Source organism: Arvicanthis niloticus, chromosome 9 (assembly GCF_011762505.2).
Source record: "Arvicanthis niloticus isolate mArvNil1 chromosome 9, mArvNil1.pat.X, whole genome shotgun sequence".
Lineage (NCBI taxonomy): Eukaryota > Metazoa > Chordata > Mammalia > Rodentia > Muridae > Arvicanthis > Arvicanthis niloticus.
In genome coordinates, this window is record NC_047666.1 from 54,897,570 (window position 1) to 54,919,957 (window position 22,388).

The 22,388-nt window shown below is 41.6% G+C and overlaps 1 long non-coding RNA gene across 1 annotated transcript in view; it reads left to right on the forward strand.

Moving 5' to 3' along the window:
• The window catches only part of LOC117715499 (uncharacterized), a 123,249-nt gene extending 109,937 nt beyond the window's left edge, over positions 1 to 13,312 (forward strand). The window contains exon 8 of the long non-coding RNA XR_013112585.1: positions 9,394 to 13,312. This is a non-coding gene — a long non-coding RNA (uncharacterized LOC117715499). The remainder of the gene's footprint in view (positions 1 to 9,393) is intronic.
• The last annotated feature ends 9,076 nt before the right edge of the window (positions 13,313 to 22,388 follow it).

A 22,388-nucleotide genomic window follows, 5' to 3' on the forward strand; every position in this document is an offset into this window, starting at 1 on the left:
CCTCCCAGATTCTCAAACTTGTCAGTGGGCACACCACTGCATAGTAATATTTAAACGTCTGTCCATCCAAGGATAGAGTGCTGTCACAAGATACCGGCTAAAAGGCAAAATTAGATTAGAACCCAGGGCTTTAAAACAGTATCTAAAGTGCCTGGGGATCAAGTAAACACATTCAGATGAAGAAGACTTCAATGTGAATGAAAACAGTCAGCAAATGAGAAGAGATAACAGATGTTGGAACAGTCTCCCAGAAAAAGTAGGTCTGACCCTGTCCTTGTCAGGTACCCGCTTCTCTCTGACACACCCCAGGCATTATCCTGCTCTGGTTTTTCCCCGTGTTCATAACGGGAATGGCAATTGGCCCCCATAGGCCCATGGGGAGTGTCACTACTAGGAGGAATGGCCTTGTTGGAGTAGCTGTGGCCTTGCCAGAAGAAATGTGTCATGGTGAGGGCTTTGAGGTCTCCTATGCTCAAGCTGTGCCCAATGTGGCACAGTCCCCTTCTGTTGCCTTTGGATCAAGACATAGAATTAACTCTTGGTTATCATAAAAATCCTTCAGTAAGCAATTGTGAAAATACTTAAAGCAAATTAAAGAACAGAATCTCAGAAGAAAAAAAGCATTGAAAGGTACAAAACAGAAACTCTACTATTTGAAAATGTGCAAAACTAGAAACAGAGATTGAATGGTGAGCATGCAGAAGGAAAGGAAAGAACTCAAAGTAGAAGCTATCCAAGCTCAGAATTTTCCAAATTTGGGAACTATCTAAATTTACGTAATCTAAAAGCAGAACAACTCCAGAACAAAATTTTAAAACATTAACACTGAGATTACATTATACTTAAAATTTCAAAAGCTAAATACAAGGAAAAGCATCCTTGAAGGTAGCTAGAAAAGGCAGCTGCCCTGAAAGGAGAGAGAGTTTGGGATGCATGGGTACAGAATGCTGGGTGTGAGGGCACAGGCAAGGCCAGCTATGAGAAAACATGACTGGATGCTAAGAGAGTCAGCAGCTGGCTGAGCAGTGCAGGGTCAACTAATGACTGGGAATTCCAGGATGAGGATAGAGTGAAGAGTGGAGTTATTTTGATGGATGATGGACAGAAGACAGATTTGCCTATAGAATATTCTCTTTCTTTGTCAGGAGATAGTAGACTGCAAAACGCTAAAAGCACAGCTTTAGTGTGTTCCTGCCACTGGACTCTGAAGGACAAATTCTTGGGGCTTCTAGAACTTGGTGTGCTTGTGTCTACTGAATCATCTGCTTCCTCTGGACATGAGGAGGACAGGTGTGCCATTGGAGTCGGAGACAGCACCCATGAGCCCCACCATGCTATACCAAAGGATAGTCTAAGCCAATTTCTGTACTGACTGCTTAGCATGTCACTCCAGGACCCGTAAGAAAGCATTGAAAACTGGGGAATTTGACAAAGTCCTGGGTTTTGTCTTAACTGTGCTTTCATTCTGAAAAGATCCAGGAACCCAAGGTGATTTTTCATTCTGGATAATAACAGACTCATAGAAGTCTCTTAACTTGACTAGCTTGTTTTTCTTAAACTAACGGTGAACCTGGCCAGCACTCCCTGTTGTCCTCAGCATACAAGGTTGTCATCAGCTCACTGGGAAGACTTCTGCCTTCACAGCTGATTGGTGAACACCCACAGGAGGCTCACACCCCTCCTCAGCTTTCTTAGGCCTAGAGACTGACACAGTGCAGCCACACCAGCACACAGGGTGGTTATAGTGCCCTATGGTGCTCACTGGAATACAGCCACACCAGTACACAGGGTGGACTTCCTGTCCTGTGGTATTTGTCGAAATCAAACTTCATCCAAAGAAATTGCCTCCATTTTTTTAAATCAAGGAACATATGCCATCTCTATCATTACCGACTTCCCCTGAATGTTACTGCTCTGTGGATGGTGAGGATGATGGGAAGGCTGCTCCCAGGATTCCCCAAGAATAACAAGAATTAAGTGAGATTGTTTTATCTGTGAATTTTCGAAGAGTGCCCTACACTAAAAACAGAGATATTAAAATTACTATTGTATTTATTTTTTCAAAAATAAATAACCTAGTGGTAGGAAAACACATCCATTAAGAGCAGTGTACATTGAGATTAGGCATTGGCAAACACTGTTGCCCACGCCAGATTGAAATCATACATGTATATCCATGATAGAACAGGTGAGGGGATGTGCAGAGCAGTCATGCTTCCTGGGGTATTGCAGTCCACATAGTGAGATGAGATTCCTATTCCTTGCTGATTGGAATGGTAAGAGAGATGTCAGTTGTTTGCGATAGTAACTGTAGGAGAAACCTTGAGGTGTGGCCTTCAGATGAGTGGGTTAAAATCCATTTGCTAGAAACCTCTGATTGATTTTCACTTGGCCCTTAGTACGAAGAATGAGGCCAAGTATCAGAAAAGCCACATTTACAAATGCGACACCTTCCCCAAGCCTGGATCCACCCACAGACAGTCTTTCCCATGTGTCCCGGAACAAAGTCAGCCCGATTTCACCCTGGCAGTTACAGATTTCACCCACCATGGAGAGCGAGAGGCCAAAATATTTGCTGGGTCCAATTCAAAGGCCATGAAAGAATCCTCCAGATTCGGGCTCTTTCCATAGCTCTTAGGTAAGTTTAAACACATCCTCTCGGTTCTAAGGAAAACAGCTTGTAAAATGTTTGGGAGCTCTTGGGACATCAAACAGCTCTTAGAGGACCACACTTTAATGGTTTACTTGTAAAAGAATCAGTAAAAGAAGCAAAAACATATGGTTTAAATTTTTCCTGAATATATGAGCTATTTTGTAGGCCTCTTTCCCCCTTTTCCTGAGGGTCTCCACACATGTTTGAATGCTTATCCTAAAAATACCCAGAACAGACTTTACATACACTGACACAGTGAATGAGACCGTCATACTGTAACATGGAATGTGTTGGGTCTATGGACCTGGGTTCTGGCAGATGCTGATCTATCCAGAATTGGGGGGGTGGGGGTTGGAGAAGTTGCAGGGCTCAGCATGGAGAAGAATGTCTGCAGAATCCTGAGTAAGTAATTTGGGTGCAGAGACACCTAGTTCAGAGGCTGGAGGCTTAAAAGATTAGAAACCCAAGCATATAGTTAATGTTACTGCTTGATTAGGTCCAGAAAACTCAAAGTGGGCAGTTGGGTGAACTAGGAAGTTTTAAAATGTTAGCACTTTTACTTAGCCAAGGCCATTAAACCTCAACTAAAACAACACCCGTTAAACAAAACAAATCTGGGATCAGCATCTTCTGCCAGCCTCAACCTCTGCTTACTCCAAGCTGGCCATTTTTTAGAACACTGGGCATGGAAAAGACTTTCCCCAAACCATGTGGGTAGAAAGCACCTGGTAAAAGTGCTGGCCATTTGTGTTGTGTAATATGAGATGCACAGGCCACAGGAGGACAAAAAGTATCACTAGGGGGCTGAGACTGGCCAAGTTTTCACGACCTGGTTAAGGACGTTGCTTTTTCAATGTAAGATTTCTTAACCATAACACACAGATAACAGCAATCTCTTTGCACTGTGAGGATGGAATGTGTTAGTTATAACTGATAACAACTGGCATTTATGATCTTCCACACCAGCAAATATTTTTGAGGTGCCCAGTTACTTACTCTATGACCTGCACTGCAAAGATGGTTGTATATCAATAAGACAAGACTTTGTCCACCTTGCATTTCTGAGCCTAGGTAGAGCGATCCTATTACTGAAATCACTACCCAAGCAAGTGTAAGAGCATCTGTGGCCAGAATGTAAAAGTCTAAAATAGCAGGGTCCATGGTGTCAGTTGTCTGGGTCCAGGGAATCTCCCTTAGGAAGTGGATGATGAATAGAGAAAGGATTTTCCCACGGAGGGAATGGTACTCATAGATCCTCCTTGCCCCCTCTCTTTCTGCCTTCAATTCATCTCCTTTCTTCACCCATATCATCTGTCTTGGGCTATTTCCTGTTGCTATAGCAAAGTACTCGAGGGTAGATAATTTATAAAGAAAATAATAGATTGATGTTTTGTCTCATGGTTTTGGAGAGGCCTCTGACGTGTGCTTCACTTCTTGGGGGGCCTTGAAATGCTTCCACTCAGTGCAGGAAGTGGAAGAACAAGCAGATATATATGAAAGAAAAAAGTGGAGGGGTGGAGGAGACATTTCCAAATTCATATAGCTAAACCACCTCCAGCCCAAAGGCATTCATTAAGATTAGGCTCCACCCCATAATCTTCATAGCTCCCACCTGGCTCCAACTCCCAGCATTGCTGTATTGAGGAATTATGTTTCCAGCACCTTAACTTTTGGGAAACACATGAAGCCATGGCACTCTGTCACCCACCAGACTGATTCTGCAGGTAGCACAGAGGTGACACTTGATGCATGTTCTTTTTTTTTTTTAAATTTTATTTTATAAATACTTTTTTAAAGATTTATTTATTTTATGTATGTGAGTACACTGTAGTTGCCTTCAGACACATTAGAAGAGGGTAACGGATGCCATTACAGATAGCTGTGAGCCACTATGTGGTTGCTGGGAATTGAACTCAGGACCTCTGGGAAAAGTCATTGCTCCTAACTGCTGAGTCATCACTCCAACTCCAATTTTTTTTTCATTTTTTTAATTGGATATTTTATCTACATTTCAGATGTTATCCCCTTTCCTAATTTTCCTCCCACCCAGAAACCATCTATCCCATCCCCACTCTTTCGGCTTCTATGAGGATGTGTCCCTACCCACCCATCCGCTCCCACCTCCCCACTCTTGAATTCCCCCACACTGGGGCATCCAGCCTTCACAGGACCAAGGACCTCCTCTCCCACCTATGCCCAACAAGGCCATCCTTCCCTACATATACAGTTGGAGCCATGAGTCCCTCTCTATGTGCTCCCAGGCTGGTGGTTTAGACCCTGGAGAGCTCTGGTTGGTTGATATTGTTGCTCTCCCCATGGGGCCACAAGTTCTTTCAGCTCCTTCAGTCTTCTCTCTAACTCCTCCATTGGAAACCCAATGATCAGTTCAGTGGTTAGCTGTGAGCATCCACCTCTGTATATGTCAGGCTCTGGCAGACCTCTAAGGAGACAGCTATATCAGGCTCCTGTCAGCATGCACTTCCTGGCATTCACAACAGTGTCTGCCTTTGGTGACTGCACATGGGATGGATACCCAGGTAGAACAGTCACTAGACAGTCCCTCCTTCAGTTTCTGTCCCACACTTTGTCTCCGTATTTGCTTCCATGAATATTTTGTTACTCCTTCTCTTCTAAGAAGGACTGAGGCATCCACACTTTGGTCTTCCTTCTTCATGAGCTTCATGTGGTCTGTGAGTTGTATCTTGGGTATTTCAAGCTGTTGGGCTAATATCCAATTTATCAGTGAGTGAATACCATGTGTGTTCTTTTGTGATTGGGTTACTTCACTCAGGATGATATTTTCTAGTTCCATCCATTTGCCTAAGAATTTCTCGAATTTATTGTTTTTAATAGCTGAGTAATACTCCATTGTGTAAATGTACCACATTTTCTGTATCCATTGCTCTGTTGAAGGACATCTGAGTTCTTTCCAGCTTCTGGCTATTATAAATAAGGCTGCTATGAACACAGTGGAGCATATGTCCTTGTTATATGTTGGAGCATCTTCTGAGTATATATCCAGGAATTGTATAGTTGGGTCCTCAGGTAATGCTATGCCCAATTTTCTGAGTAACCGCCAGACTAATATCCAGAGTGGTCATACCAGCTTGCAATCCCATCAACAATGGAGGAGTGTTTCTCTTTCTCCACATCCTCCACAGCATCTGCTGTGTTTTTGATCTTAGCCATTCTGACTGGTGTGAGGTGGAATCTCAGGGTTGTTTTGATTTGCATTTTTCTGATGACTAAGGGTGTTGAACATTTCTTTAGGTGCTTCTCAGTTTCCTCAGTTGAGGATTCTTTGTTTAGCTCTGTACCCCATTTTAATAGGGTCACTATTTGCAGATGATATGATAGTATACTTAAATGACCTTAAGACTTCCACCAGAGAACTCCTAAACCTGATAAACAACTTCAGCAAAGTGGCTAGATATAAAATTAATTCAAACAAATCAGTAGCCTTTCTCTACTCAAAGGATAAACAGGCTGAGAAAGAAATTAGGGAAATGACACCCTTCACAATAGTCACAAATAATATAAAATACCTTGGTGTGAATCTAACCAAACAAGTGAAAGATCTGTATGACAAGAACTTCAAGTCTCTGAAGAAAGAAATCGAAGAAAATCTCAGAAGATGGAAAGGTCTCCCATGCTCATGGATTGGCAGGATTAATATAGTAAAATTGGCCATCTTGCTGAAAGCAATCTACAGATTCAATGCAATCCCCATTAAAATCCCAACTGAATTCTTTACAGAGTTAGAAAGAGAAATTCTCAAATTCATTTAGAATAACAAAAATCCTAGGATAGTGAGAACTATTCTCAACAATAAAAGAACTTCTGGAGGAATCACCATCCCTGACCTGAAGCTGTACTACAGAGCAATAGTAATAAAAACTGCATGGTATTGGTACAGAGACAGGCGGGAAGATCAATGGAATAGAATTGAAGACCCAGAAATAAACCCACACACCTGTGGTCACTTGATCTCTGACAAAGGTGCTAAAACCATCCTGTGGAAAAAGGACAGCATTTTCAACAAATGGTGCTGGTTCAACTGGAGGTCAGCATGTAGAAGAATGCAAATCAATTCATTCTTATCTCCTTGTACAAAGCTCAAGTCCAAGTGGATAAAGGACCTTCACATAAAACAAGATACACTGAAACTAATAGAAGAGAAGGTGGGGAAGACCCTCAAATGCTTGGGCATAGGGAAAAGTTCCTGAAGAGAACACCAATGGCTTATGCTCTAAGATCAAAAATTGACAAATGGGACCTCATAAAATTCAAAGCTTCTTTCTGTAAGGTGAAGGACACTGTCAATAGGGCAAAATGACAATCAACAGTTTGGGAAAAAATCTTTGCTGCATGTTCTAGGAGATGCTTGATATGACACATTTTAGCCGTCCATTCCATGTACCCAAAGCCTGCATGCCATTTCATACAGTTGCATTTGCCTGTCCTTGCTACTGTTTCCTCGTATGTTTGTAAATGGGGTTGTTTTCCTGATTTTTTTTCTCAGAACCTTTACTTTCGATTTATGGAAAAGCCAATGAGTTTTGTACGTTGATTTTTTTATTCTGCTACTTTGCTGCGTTTTAAAAAGTAACATCAAGGAATCTTCTTGGAGAATCTCTCAGATCTTCTAAGTACTGGGTCATCTCATCTGCAAACAGGGAGGTGACAGTGTTGGTTTTTGAGAGGACACAGACTCAAGCAGGCAACTGGCTCTTTCTCTGTGGTGTTATAATGCAACAGAAGATCCTCACTAGATGCTAGCACATGACCTTAGACTCCTGATCTTCCAAATTATGAGCCAATTAAATATCTTCTATTTCTTACTTATATTATCTGAGGCTAAGACCATGTCCTTATATTAACCAATCTCTTCCTTCAGCAAGTATTTATAGAACATCTATGAAAACCCAATTCTGGGAACATAGGAGAGAAAACTCCAATCTTGGGTTTTGTGGAATATGCAGCCCTATGGAGAAACTAAACAAGTGAACTCAGGAGATCTGTCTGTCTGCCTGCCTATCTGCCTATCCATCAGCCTATCTGCCTCTATGTATCTATGAATCTATCTATCTATCTATCTATCTATCTATCTATCTATCTATCATCTATCTATCTATCATTTATCTATTATCTACCTATCAATCTATTATCTACCTATCATCTATTATTTATCTATCATCTATTTGTCTCTCTCTATTATCTATCTATTATCTACCTATCAATCTGTCATCTATCATCTATTATCTCTATCTATCTATCTATCTATCTATCTATCTATCTATCTGACTTTTAGAATGATAAATGAACAACAACAATGTGATTTAAAAAATGATGGGAAGTTAAATCCACACTGGCTTTGTGTGGAGAGGATGAAAAATTTTAACAAAAAGTTCTTAAAAATGCAAGTAAGATTTTACTCACATTTCAGTGTCAATAGGGCTGTCTGTGCAAGGCTTGGGGGTCAGGGTTCCAGGTATGTGGGGAGCCGACAGAAGGTGGCTATCATCCTTATAGCCATCTTGAGCCATATACCCTGACAAGAGACTTGATTACAATAGCCTACAACAGCCGAGCACACTCTGATAACATCTTGTTTTAGATACCCAGGATTTTCCCTTGGGTGTGTGAAACTTAAAGGTGTGTGACTTAAGAGCGTGACTTAGAGATCACATTTAGAGACAAGACCTAAGGGCATGACTTAAAGGCATGACTTAAAGGCGTGGCTTAGAAGTGAGACATATAAAAGGCGAGAGGCAGACAGAAGAAATTATTACTAGGTATTAGACACTTGGCACTTAGAGAAAGAACTTGGGATTAGACACTTGAAATAGGCACTTGAGACTCAAGACAGGTAACTAGGATTAGACACTTGAGACTTGGAAAGAGAAGTAGGAATTAGACACTTGTATTTGGATGAGACTCGAGACTAGAACTTGGAACTTGGAACTTGGAACTTGGAACTTGGAGGCACTAGGGACTAGGAACTAGGGACTAGGAACTCAAGACTTTGGACTTGGACTAGGAAGAGAGACTGAAGAATAAACGGGATTGAATCACACTCTGTCTGGTCTCCATTCCTCGAGTCCGTACTCACTCTCTCTCTTGCTGAACCACGACCCACGACCCACGACCCACGACCCACAACCCACGACCCACGACCCACGACCCACGACCCATGACCCACAGACTGGAGCAGCTTGGGGCAATGCGGGCTCTAACAGTTTAGCTCCCAAGGCTTTTGGCAGAGTGGGTTCCAGCACTAACAGAGTGGTCCACAACATTTGGCCCCCAAAGTGGGGTAGAGCGGTTCTCAACATTTTTGGCGCCTAATGTGGGGCAGCTCAGGCCACAACACAGGTACAGCCATGGTTCACACAAAGGAAAGATAGCCACACCTTCCTGCCTCACTGACAGACCATCCCAAGACTTTTTCAGTACCACAGATAAGATTCAGGACCTGTGTACCTTAGTCAAGTGCTGTATCATTGGACTACACTTTCAGCTTTCCTCTTGAATTTCTAATAAAATAGTTCAGTATTTATGTAACAGATTTTCTTTCTGGAATTAGTCTGTGATTTAACCTGCTGGCAGGTTATTGTACAGAAAGATGTCCTGAAATCATCTCGGGAACTTTCTTTACCATCCTGAGCATCCAGGCTCAGGGGTGGTCCTATAAGGGGCAGTCAGATGCTAGCTGACATGTCTTCCTTGTTTTCTTCCAGCATTTGCAGCATGAATCTGAAGAAGTGGTCAGGATGGCAGCTATCCACATGTAATGAAACATTCTGGAAGAAAGCTAGAGGCTCTTATTACCTTCCTGAACTGCACTACTGGAATTCTAAAACTGTGGATACAAACAAACAATTAAACAACAGGCAAACAACCACCCAGCAGTTTTGGGACCCTCTGAATGTGTGTCAGAAATAAGAAAGAAGAGGACTGACATTGTTCAAGAACATCACAGGAGCAGGCAGGGCTGGGGTTGGAGGATGGGCAGAGCTCATTCAGAGAGCACAGAAGATAGAACAGAATGAGAGAGGAGAGCTTACAGATAGTGATAGGCCTAGCAGAGACCAGAAGCTAGAAGGCAGTGGCAGCTCAGTTCATCAGGACCAGAAAGGGAGTTCCAGGGAGACACATGTGGCATTGTGACAAACAGCTGCCTGTGTCTGAGGTTCAGAAGAGAATGTAGTGGGTCACCATGATTCAGGTCTGAAAGAGAGTTCAAAGTTGAGCATAACATTAAGATACATAAGACTCCTTAGGGAACTGAGGAACAAGCTGAGTGATCCAAACAAGAGGGCCACAGTGACTTACAGCTAACTCAGGACAGGGAGTGCTGACTGGTGATCTGTGAGCTTCCAATTTCCATAAAACTCTCATGGCATCTGCGGTGTGTTCTGGAATGTGCGGTGTATGTTCTCAGCTCTTGGTTTGGGCTTCTGCTTACCTGCCCATTCTCCTGGTCACTGGTCCTATATCAACACCCCTCCCTGCACTTCCTCTCTCCCTTATGAGCTCTCTTCCTAGCAAATTTCCCATTTCTCTTTCTGTTCCACCTGCAGCTTTATACTCCAGGTGTTTGCCTTGCTAGTCTTACTTGCTAGCCATTGTCTCTGAAGGCTTATGGCAGGTGTCATCCCTTATCTTGTCCCTTCCTTTCTCATTAGCAACCAATGTCCAGAACTGTGATAAGCCTTTGGGCCAAGTCCCTGTTTGCATGATGCAATCTCTCTCTGATCAGACAAAGATTCACTCAAAGGCTGCTCAACAATTCAGTCAACCCTGGGACATTCATAGGACAGTGTTGGTCTCATAGTTGAGCACAAGGGACACCAAGATACCTGGAGGATGACTGCCATTTTCATACCTAGAGTGAATCTTAGGTGAACCCTGAAGCCAGTCCACCCTGCACACAGCCTCCACTGTAGCTTCATCAGCACTGGCCATGCTTGTCAGACTGAGGTCCAGTGCATCTGTCTCCATTCCTGTGAGTCCTCAAAAAGAAAGGCTTTGTTGCCATGCCAATGGGAACGTATCAGATGCTGTCTTTAGAGTAGAATTCAAATCGCCAAAAGTCTGGTTGAGCTTTAGGTGAGGTTTCACAGAGAGAGGATTCAGGACCTCTTCTGAATAGGATCCAGGTGACCTCAGGTTGGATCTGTTAGGGTTTTTCTGGACAAGTACCTTGGTGGATCAACTAGGGCTGAGGAATGGAGCCAAGATCATACCATGCAACAGATATCACACCAGATATTTATTTGGGAAGAGAGAGAGAGAGAGAGGGAGAGAGAGAGAGAGAAAGAGAGAGAGAGAGAGAGAGAGAGAGAGAGAGAGAGAGAGAGAGAGAGAGAGAGAGAGATTGTCATGATGGGTCAGTGGGGTTGGAAGTAGCTGTCAAAGCGTAGACTTGTTGCATTTGGCGACTGGTGATGCGGCTGCTGGCACTGAGACAGGCTGGGGGAGCACCTGGTTTCTAATGGGATCCTTATCTTGTTCCTGTGATTGAATTTAGAAATGACTGCGTGATTGAGAGACGAAAGAGAATGAGCTCAACATTTGACTTGGATCTCTGGGAGGTGAAACAAACTTGCCATGACAGGATACACAAAGAAGGCCAGGCTTGAAGGCGGCATGCACAAATGGGTTTGAGATGATCCTGAGACTTCAAATGGATTGTGAATTTATATAGTGCTTGGCACACAGTAGATGTTCAGTCAACACTTCTCCTCTAGGCCACTTGGAAGATAATAACCTGGCACCTGAATATCACAGTTTGATGGAATGACACAGGGGAAAGCATCGGTGGCTTATTTCTGCCTGTAAGCCCCAACAGTAGAAATAGTGTCTTTCTTGCAGAAAACAATATTCATACTACCATGGCCCATTTGTGGTACCAGGTCCTTGTCTAACACTCCCCTAGGGGCTTGGGAAGTATCCTGGCTGTGCTCAGTGCTAAGTGTCAAGGTTTCTTTGTAGAGTCAGTACTGGAGACTCTTTTATCTCTCCCTTTCTTTCACTTTCTTGATGCCATTCCACTGGTGTTGATTCGCTGTGGCATTACCCTGATGGCACAGAAGAGGGAGCCTAGCCTGGGTTTGAGGCAGCAGGTTAGGCAAGCAGGGCATTTCTTTGTCATCTCCTCTTATGTCCACAAATCATATGTGTAGGTTTTATTCTACCTTGTAAGATATTTCAGTAGAAATTCCTGGATCAAATTTATGTTTACCACTGAAGAAAATGGACATTACTGAAACCTGTGCACATGAAGCTTCAAATTGGCCTCCTGTTTCAGGGTTTGCTGTTCGAGGACTTCAGAGCACCTTCCCACTAGCATTTCTGCCCCACCCTTCATACTGCAGACCAGTTCTGCTTTCTCACTATTACTGTTCCATGATGCCTCTTCACATCCAGGATGGCCTCAGTGGTCCCATATTCATGACGCTGCTGAATGTGGGTGGGCCCAAGGGACATGTCTGTGTGGCACAGGTGTCATGACTTAAAGGAGTTTCATTGTTCCTGACAAGGACTGGCAGATGCATACTGCTCTTGCAATGTTTTCTATTTCTATATGCAAAGCAGACAGACTTCTAATACTGCCAAGCACCATTCCTCTGGGCCTCAGCACATTTTTAACAGAGGTCTCTAGGAAGTTGTGTGTGCACACCTAGGGTTATCATAGGATTAAAACTACTCCATTTCTATAGTGGGCCATTGAGGCCTCATGACAATGTTTGCAAATCAAGACTGGGCTGGAGCCTGGCTAAGAGGGCAGGTGCAGAGTAGGGCTTTGGGTTAGTGTCACCTGTAGGACCCCTCTCACATGTGAGAGTGAAAGCTGAGAACAGGAGCATCACTTTGGCAGTGTTCTATCTTTTGCTTCCTACCCCCTCTCTTTTCTGTTTTTTTTTTTTTTAAGTTCTCAGTGCACATGCTAGTCAAGTTTGTGTTACAAATGAAGGCAAAGGGCCACAATCTAAAACACAGGGATTCTCCATGTGTAGTAGGGCGAGCAATCAGGATGTGCAGTAGGGGACAGTTGAAGGCAGGGAAGAGAGAGGCAGAGAGTAGAGGAGGTGATGCATGGTGTTCTGAAGACTTGGAACTCCATAACAGATCTTCCTCAAGCCTTCGGTAACATGGAGTTTAGATTTTATAGAAGAGAGAGGTTCGTTATAATTTCTTCCCATTTGCTTTTCACACCTCATTAGCTTTACAGGGTGACTTTTAAAGTTTTAATTTATAAAGTGATAATTGGATGGATAATGACTTTTAAAACAGGACTTCGGTCACTCAGAAAATAAGGTCAACAATTAACAAGCTAGAACTTGTGACATTAAAGCCATCTATATAGCAAAAAAAAAAATCAGCAATCAAGTAAGAAGCATTCTACAAAATGGGAGACATTCTTCATCAGATATGTGTATGGCAGAGGACCAATGTATAGAATACACAAGGAATTAAAAACATAATTATCAAGAAAATAAACAATAAAATTGGTTGTTGGGGGGAATGTAACCAACCTTTTTTGATGGAATTTGAGAACCTCTATATGAGAAAAATACATTTATGGTACTATAAACCTGGACTAAAGCCTGTGGTTGAAGGGGTCGTGGCCTGGGGTGGAACTTACCATTGACATTAAACCAAATAGAAACATATCCTACGTGCTTTCTAAATATTTACATTTAATCTAGTGTTACTACCCCACTTGGCCAGAGAAGCTTCTTTATGCAGTGAGTGACAACTAATCAAACTCACACCGTGTCACAATTCTAAGGACAAATGTTTGTAGATGCGCACCACCTCCACGACCCAAGAGAAGGGAGTGGAAAGTTTGTAAGGGTTGCATAATAGTGAGGAGTCTCATGAAAGGCTGTCTTCTGGATAGTATATGACCAAGGGAACCATGAACACACAGCACCTGTGCCTACCTGCACAAGACCTACATACACAAAAATTAAACCATGAGTGTAGGAGAGGGGGTGGTCAGGAAGAAGGGAGTTGTAGAAGCCAGAGGGGTGACAAGGGGCAATAGATGGCATTGTTCATAATACATTGAATAATAATGATAATTAATATATAATATATATAGGACTAACATATCTTTAATTTACTTTTTATAATTTGCATATATATTACATATGCAAACTACATATATATGTAAATTGTAAAAAGTAAATTAAAGATAACCTAAAAACAATAAGTGAATAAACACACATAATCAAATAAAAACTATAATTGCAATCACTATTTTGCTATTTTGGGAAAACAAAATCTTTACCACCTTACAGCTTATGATTCTATTTCAGATAGATTATAATAACTATTTTAGCAATGCATATATATTAGAATAAAATTGTATAGAATAAATACATGGCAATTCTAAGAAGAAAGTTTAAATGTTAGGACTGGTGACATAAATGCACAAAAGTAACATTTTTACCATTTTGCAATATCACATTAATAAGTTTTAAAACACAGACTAAGCCAGAAGCTAGAGAAAAACTGGGGGCTGGAGTGATGACTCAGTGGTTAAGAGCACTGGTGCTCTTGTGGGAAACCTACCCAGGTTTGATCTCCAACACCCACATGATGGCCCATAAACATCTGTAACTCCAGCTCCAGGTGATCTGACATCTTCCGGTCTCTGAAGTCATTGTGTGCCTGTAATGCACAAACATACACGCAGACCAAGCACCAAGAGACATAAAATAAAAAATAAAAAGAAATGTTAAAAGGAGGACGAATTCATCTGTTTAATTCTAATAGGTCAAAACCAAATAAAGGATAGGTAGAAGTCCCCAGTAGAGGCATAAAGTATAAATTTAACCTATTTTACAACACAGTAAAAAATAAACAAAAGTAGTGAAATACTGTTTCTAACTGGCAGGAGAAAACCAGCTGCAGGTTCAGAGTGCCACAGCAGAACGGGCAGGAGGAGCAAGGGCAGACATGGGCCTGAGCAGTCAGGTTTTCCATCCAAGCCGAGCCACCAGGGCCTCAATCCAATCCCACCACTTGTCATCTGCTTCTTTGTCTTTAGGGTTAGGGTTAGGGTTAGGGTTAGGGTTAGGGTTAGGGTTAGGGTTAGGGTTAGGGTTAGGGTTAAGGTTAGGGTTAGGGTTCCATGGCCTTAAAAAGTGCCACAGGATTGCTGTGAGATGAAAAGAGTCAGTGTGTTCTAATATGTCTGTCCTGCAGGAAGTGCCACCTGAGCCTTGGCTGGTGAATATTGCTGTTCTTCTCAGTGCATGGCACACAGGACCATAAACCTGTACAGACTATTAAAAGGTATCTAACAGTACCCGTGAAAATTTTAATATTCAACTATTTCAATTTACTTATTATTTTTTATTGATCCATCCGAAATTAGCCAGAGTTGTGTGCAGAAGTATTTATCACCAAAGATAGACGTTTGCAAAATGGTTAAAAAATTTAACACTAAGAGATTCCATGAACATCATAGTCTGTCAGTCTGATAAGAAGTTAAGTTAAGAAGTGAAGTGTAATTTATGCCAAAATGTGACTGTGTATCTGTGTCCCTAACTCGATCCACGCACACTTTTACATACATTTCTTAAGCATCTAAGTCTTTTTTTATTTTATTTTATTTGAGTACATTGTAGCTGTCTTCAGACACACCAGAAGAGGGCATCGGATCTCATTACAGATGGTTGTGAGCCACCATGTGGGTGCTGGGAATTAAACTCAGGACCTCTGGAAGAGCAATCAGTGCTCTTAACCACTGAGCCATCTCTCCAGCCCCAGCATCTAAGTCTTAAATGAAGCAAAAATACTCACCAATGTTGACTTCCAGTTTGGTGACATGTAGTAATCTGACTTTCTGTATTTCTTATCTGACTTTTCAACAACAAATGCATTCCCAAATGAAAATATCTTTATTGTTTTCTAGTTAAAAATATAAGAAATACTCTGAGCTCTCTAACAAGCAAAAATCTCAAATAAGTGGTGTCACTTCCAGCTTCAGCCCGAATGTCAGTGAGACTGTATCTGTGTAGTTTAATTTCACTGCATTTGCCCATATGGAGATTTAAATGTGATCCTACACAGAAACCTATAAGCACACAAGGGTGGAAGACATAGCAGTTGAAACTTACTGTTTTGTTTTTCAATGATCAAAATATCACAGATACCATTCTCTTTGAGTGTGTGTGGATCGAATTTACCGTTTTACTGGGATGGCAAGTGTAGCAGCATATGGCAACGCAATGAATTCTTCATGTGTATCAGCCGAAGCTTCTAGATGCCAAGACGTAGAATTAATGCCAGAGTAAATGGAAATTTTAAGGCTCTTGATGAGCATTTTAGATTACTGTTTTAAACCCCTGGTTCTCCTAGCAGGGTTCAAGGACTATGGCAGTGTATGCACTTATACTTACATAGCTGTTGGATGTGGCTTTGGACTCAGCATTCAGAAGGAATGTTCTGTCTAAAGCCTAACATGGAGCAAGAGAAATGCCTCTGAGAACTGAAAAGGGTTATTAATTCCAACAATGAGTATCTCAAGATTCCACAGCTATAAGCAATTCATTTTCAAATGTCAAGGACAAAAAAACATAAAATTCTAAGTATCATAGTTAAAGAGAACATAAGAAACAGATTTCGTGGGCATCGTCCAGTTCTAGTGGAGAGTTAAAGCTTTATCTCCAATCTCTTTATTTGTGGCATCTTCTGCCAGCTAGAAATTAGCTACAAATATTCAATTAGGATGATTTGGAACAACTTTTTATTATGCATGCTAACACACAGGCTTCAGCTGTTGACTTCTGGCTACATTCTTGCTTTGTAAAACAGTCCTTATCTGTATCTGAATGCCCATTGGTTTGGGGAGCAGTAGACACTGTATGTTTCTAGCCTGAGGAAAAAATGCTTTGAGAAAGTCAAACTCGAAGCATGCTACATGGATATAGATGTAGAATTGTGTGTGCCTGTGTTTAAGTAATGTGCTTGTGTGTGCGAATGGGACCTTGGGTGAATGCAGTAAAAGATAATGCCATTAAGAAAGCTGGCTGCTCACAGGACCCTTTCAGAACTATGATCTAGAGTGAAGTCCTAGATTTGCACTGATTATTGCCTCCAGGAAGCTGGCCCTCATGTCCTCCAATGATGCTGTGATGTCCCTGTGGAGTATGCTGGCCAGTGACATTCCTTTGAAGCAAGATCTTGGCACCAAGGTCCTGAGGTGGAAGTAGAAGAGGGAGGGATGGAACTACCCCAACCTCCATTATTGGCCCCCATTCTTCCACATTGCTGCTGCCTGGCCTTTTCTTTGTCTTAATCCTGATGAACCAGACACTGAACAATTAGCAGGAAAGGTAGGTCTGACTCTGTCCTTCTCAGGATCCTGCTTCTCTCTGACATACCCCAGGCATCTTGCTTTGGTTCTTCCTGGTGTCCATAATCTTATGTGGTAGTTTGAATTGGCTCCCATAGGCCCATAGGGGGTGGTATTATTAGTAGAGATGGTCTTGTTGGAGTATGTGTGGCCTTGCTGGAGGAAATGTGTTACTGTGTGGGTGGGCTTTGAGGTCTCATATTCTCAAGCTATACCTAGTATAGCACAGTCTACTCCTGCCTGTGGATCATAATGTAGAACTCCCTAGCATCATGCCTGACTGCATGCCACCATGTTTTCTGCCATAGTAATGATGGACTAAATCTCTGAATCACTTAAGAAATTACATGTTGTCCTCTATAAGAGTTGCTGTGGTCATGGTGTCACTGCCATACAGTCCTAAGACACCTTAGGTCTGTGAAGGGACAGGAATTGGCCTTCATCATTCTTGCATACCTTAGTCATAAGGAGGGAGGGTATTGTCTTCTGGGTAGACAGACTGTCCTGGGTGCTGAGCTCTCTAGCTACCCTCCGGATATGGTGTTATTTGACTTTCTGTAGAGACCTTCAACCATGCTTATTGCTATGCCGATTAATTAAACATACATGTGGAAAGAATTAGCCAAAGGCCTAGAAAGGCATGCAGAATCTTGGACATAACCCGGCTCTAGAGAAAGAACTCTCATGAAAGACATCAGCCAAAGAATGATCTTTTCTGTGGTCCCCCTCAGCTGGGTACCACTTGTGTAGCCCTCTTCCAGCCTTGCCTCAGCCAAGTGATTCATGGCTTTACCCCCATAACAAAAATTTTTTAAGTGTTTGAAAAGAAAACAAACAAAAATCAAACACAAAGTAACAACCCAAAGTGGTATTCTTGGGCACTGAGGAGAAAGCCGGGATTCCATCCAGGTGCTCATTGACAGGCAAGAATCAGAATTAATTCTGACTCAAGTAAAGGAGACTTCCTGGTTTGTGGAGGTTCGGGATGAAATATCAGGCTAAAGGGAGCAATTTTAAAAGTAACCATATTTGAAACATCTCCTGATACTTGGGGACAAATTGGCCATAGCCACTTATATCAGGGAAAATTCGGGGACAGTTGCAACCTCAAGTTGTTCTACCATGGTAACATTTGGTCAACATTTTTCAGCTCTAGGAGATACGTGTCTAAAAAAAAAATCAGGAGCTGAGATTCTGTGTCAAAGGTTGGGAGAGAGGCAGTGCTAGAAGGTATCAGCCCATCCACGTCCTCCAGGCAGTGGAACACAGATATAAGATATGAGATATAAGAGCAAACAGACCACTCTCCAGCTCCCTCCTCTGCAGTACCTTCTTAATGAGCTTTCTTTGGCATTTCCACCAGGATCACAAAGCCAGCTCCCCTCATCCCAGTATTTTTTATAGTATCTAGCTCTTAATTCTCACCATCAGCTTCCGATTGTGCCCACATGCTGTAGTACGAAGTGTCACTGAAAATGGTCGGTGCAATGCTAGTCACTGAACATAAATATGAGTAGAAGTTTGACAACATGATCAATTAGCTAAGCAATGGCAGCGGGTCCCTCCACCTTGGGCCTGGGATCTCCCCTATCACAAGTTCTTACCTAGGTTTACAGAGCCAGGCATAAGTTCCCTCCTGTGGAGCAGGCTTCACATATAATTAGAGTGTGGTTACTCTTATAACAGGCATGCCACTATTGCACTAAAGGGTTAATCTTCCTTGCAGATAATTATTATACCTTGTAAGATTCATATCTAGGGGCTGGAGAGATAAATCAGTGGCTAAGAACACTGGCTGCTCTCTAAGAAGACCTGGATTTGATCCCAGTACCTACATGATACATGGCTGTATCATATAAGAAACACATAACTGACCAAAGTGTGTAGATTAAGTGATGGTCAAGTGCTTGGCACTAAGTGGGTCAGCTCTATCTCCCCTACATAGCTCAGGGAAACATTGTGGTAGAGGGATGGGATGAATGGAAGAACTATATGATGTGGTGATGTGCAGCAAAAATCTATCTTCTGGGATAACATAAAAGATACACTCATATACTCATTGCAACTGGCATTATCTAGACAAGACCTACACAAGGTTGTGATAGTCTGGTCAACATTTCCTCATGGGTGGGGTAAAGACCTGTGAGGTTTCATTTGTCCATGAGAGACTGTTGTTAGGGATTGCCAAGCTATTGGGAGATAGGGTTTTGATTTCTTAAATGGTAGCCACTGGTATGTTGTCCTTGTTCCAGTATATAACCCTCCCCCAGCCATGTTTGTGCAAAAGATTCTAATTAAAGTCCATTGTCCGTACACTAAAAGAAGGCAGGAAAGTAAGAAGGGAACTTACTGAGAACAAAGGTTGCAGTGAGAAGAGGGGGTGGGATGAGAAAGGAGAATGGGGAATGGCAATGACTAAACTCATTGTGTACAGTTTCGTCAAACACAATCACTCAAGCAGAACAAAGAATTTGGTTTGTTATAGTTTCAGAGAGTTCAGACCATGGCTGCTGGATCCACTGCTTTGGAGATGAGGCAATGCAGAGAGTGGATCAAAAAAGATGATGACGACGAACAAGAAGAGGAGGAAAAGGAAGAGAATGATGATGAGGAGGAGGAATAAGAAGAAGAGGAGGAAGAAGAAGAGGTAGGTAGAGGAAGAAGCAAGAAAAAGGAGAAGGGAGAGAGGAAGGATAAAGGAGAGGAGAGGTTAAAGAGATAAGGGAAGAGATGAGAAGAGAGGAATCGCATGCTCCCTACCCAAGGACATGCCCTTATTCACATAACCACACAATTTCAATCAAGACTGAACCCCTTAGAGGTTCCACCACTTCCTGATAGGACTCCAAGTTAGGAAACTACATCTTTTATGTGAAAAGGGGGAGGACACATACAATGAAGTCCAGCATGGAAGAAGGACTTCTTATAGCGGGAAGAGGGAAGGAAATGGTTCTTCCTCAAAGCCTTTAGGAGTCTACCCCCACTTCAGTTTTGCCACTCTAAATTCTGCCCTGGCTTTAAAACTGCAGGAGCTGAAGCAGGTTGCAACCAAACAGGAAGAACAACAATATCAACCAACCAGATCCCCAAACCTCCCAGGGACTAAACCACCAAACAAAGAGTACACATGGAGGGACCCATGGCTCCAGCTGCATATGTAGCAGAAGATGGCCTTGTCTGGCATCAGTCAATGGGAGGGGAGCCCCCTTGGTCCTGTGGAGGCTCGATGACCCAGCAGAGGGGAATGCTAGGGTGCTGAGGTGGGAGTGGGTGGGTGGGTAGGGGAGCACCCTCAAAGAGGCAGGAGGAGGGGGAAGAGGCAGGGTGTTTCCAGAGAGGAAACTGGAAAGGGGGGATAACATTTGAAATGTAAAAAGAAAAAAAGAAAAAGAAAAAAGCTGCACTCAGAGTCCTTCAGACTGAAACCTCAAACTCACCGCCTAACTTGCAATTGAACACACTATCTCTCCCACATCAGAAAGTGAAACTGTTTCCTAAGACACTTTTATAAAAACTGATTTCAAGTGTATGGAGTCAGTGTGCATATGCACAGTCTTTCCACAAAGAAATGCTTCGTAAAGCACTTCAAACACAAAACAGAGACCTTGGGGGAGGTTTCTTGTTACCGGATCTGTCTGTGTTTACCAGTGCGGTCCTGGCTCTGCATCCCCCCCCGCCCCCCCACTCAAGATGCTCCAGATCGTCCTGCTGGCTTTACAGAGTCTGCCAGTTCCCAGGACAGGAGAAAGGTTACTGCTCTGCTATGGTTATTTTTTTCTGAAAAGCATTCAGTTTCTCTCTAGTAATAATACAATTAAAACAATTTAGCATGCTGCTGATACATAGCAAATTCTCAGTAAGTGTTATTAAAAATTATTATAATATTATAATAATTTTATATTATAATATTGTATTATATATTATAATATATAATTTTATATTATAATATTATAATTATTGCCATAATTATTGCTATTATGGCATTCCTATAATTGGGTTAACAAAAAGGCTTTAGAAAATACAGATTAAGCATAGAATGTTATCAAATTTGTGATGTCTATTCAATCTCTATTTTTGTAATTATTATTATTATTATTATTATTATTATTATTATTATTATTATTATTTTGTTTTTTTGAGTCAGGGTTTCTTTGTATAGCCCTGGCTGTTCTGGACTTGCTTTGTAAACTATGATGCCCTCAGACTCATGGATATCCCCTGCCTCTGCCTCCCAAATGAAGGGATTAAAGATGTATTTTTATTGTGACATCTGCTGTGAGGAACATTCCTACATTAGAAAATTGCCCCCAAATATTTACAATTTGAAGAACAAATGTTAAAATTTGAGATTTTTTTATTCACCAAACGTACTCATCATCTCCCACAAGTTTATCACGTCCTGGAGACTGCAGGCCAGTGCACATTTCTCTTGACACATCCCTTTCACTATGTCCTCATGATCCTTTTTAAAAACAGTGTCTCTATCTACCACGTCAGAATCCTCCAAAAGTTGGCATCAACCATCTTTGAAACCACTAACATTACACTGTTAATATATGAATATTCTACCATATATGCTACTGGTATATGAGGTATATTATGCTACGTCCACTTTTGTGAAGCATTGCTTTTGCTGTGTATGCAAGTGGTGCACATAAGTGTATCTACCATCCCATGCTCTCACTTATCCACCTCTCCTTTATCACTCTTAAAATCGTTTTTTGGAATAATTTTAGACTTACAGAAGCTGCGAAGATTGTGGAAAGTTCCTGTGTACTCTTCACACAGCACTGGGCAAACTTAGAAATTAACCATGACTGACATTATTGCATGAGCCACAGGAATGTTCTCAAGCCTGATTATATATCTTTTATACCCAAAGATTCAACTGACGAACACTTACAATTAGAGGCTTTGTCACTGTGCACAGATAATAAGAAATGTAGCACTGCTTAGTAATAGCAAATGAATAAGTCAGCAACAGCCAATTAGAAAACATAACACACAAATATAATTAATTCTCCCAGGCAATAAGACCAGAAATACCTTTATGAAGAAAACAACCAAATACTGTGACAATATTTAAATGCTCAGAGGCTGAAATCTCAAAACTGTAAATATATCAATATCTTATTTACAAATCTATCATTTCTATTCTGACATTATTAAAAATATGAATGCATTTTATGGAATATGGATTTCTCATTCTGAAATTTGTATGTGCAAGGCTGTTGTTCTTACAACCTATTATTGATTATCAAAATTTATTATAAAGGCAATGAATGAAAAATTTTGTAAAAAAAAAAAAACCAGTTAAATAGATAGAAGAATAAAAAGTATGGCCTTGTTGTTGGTATA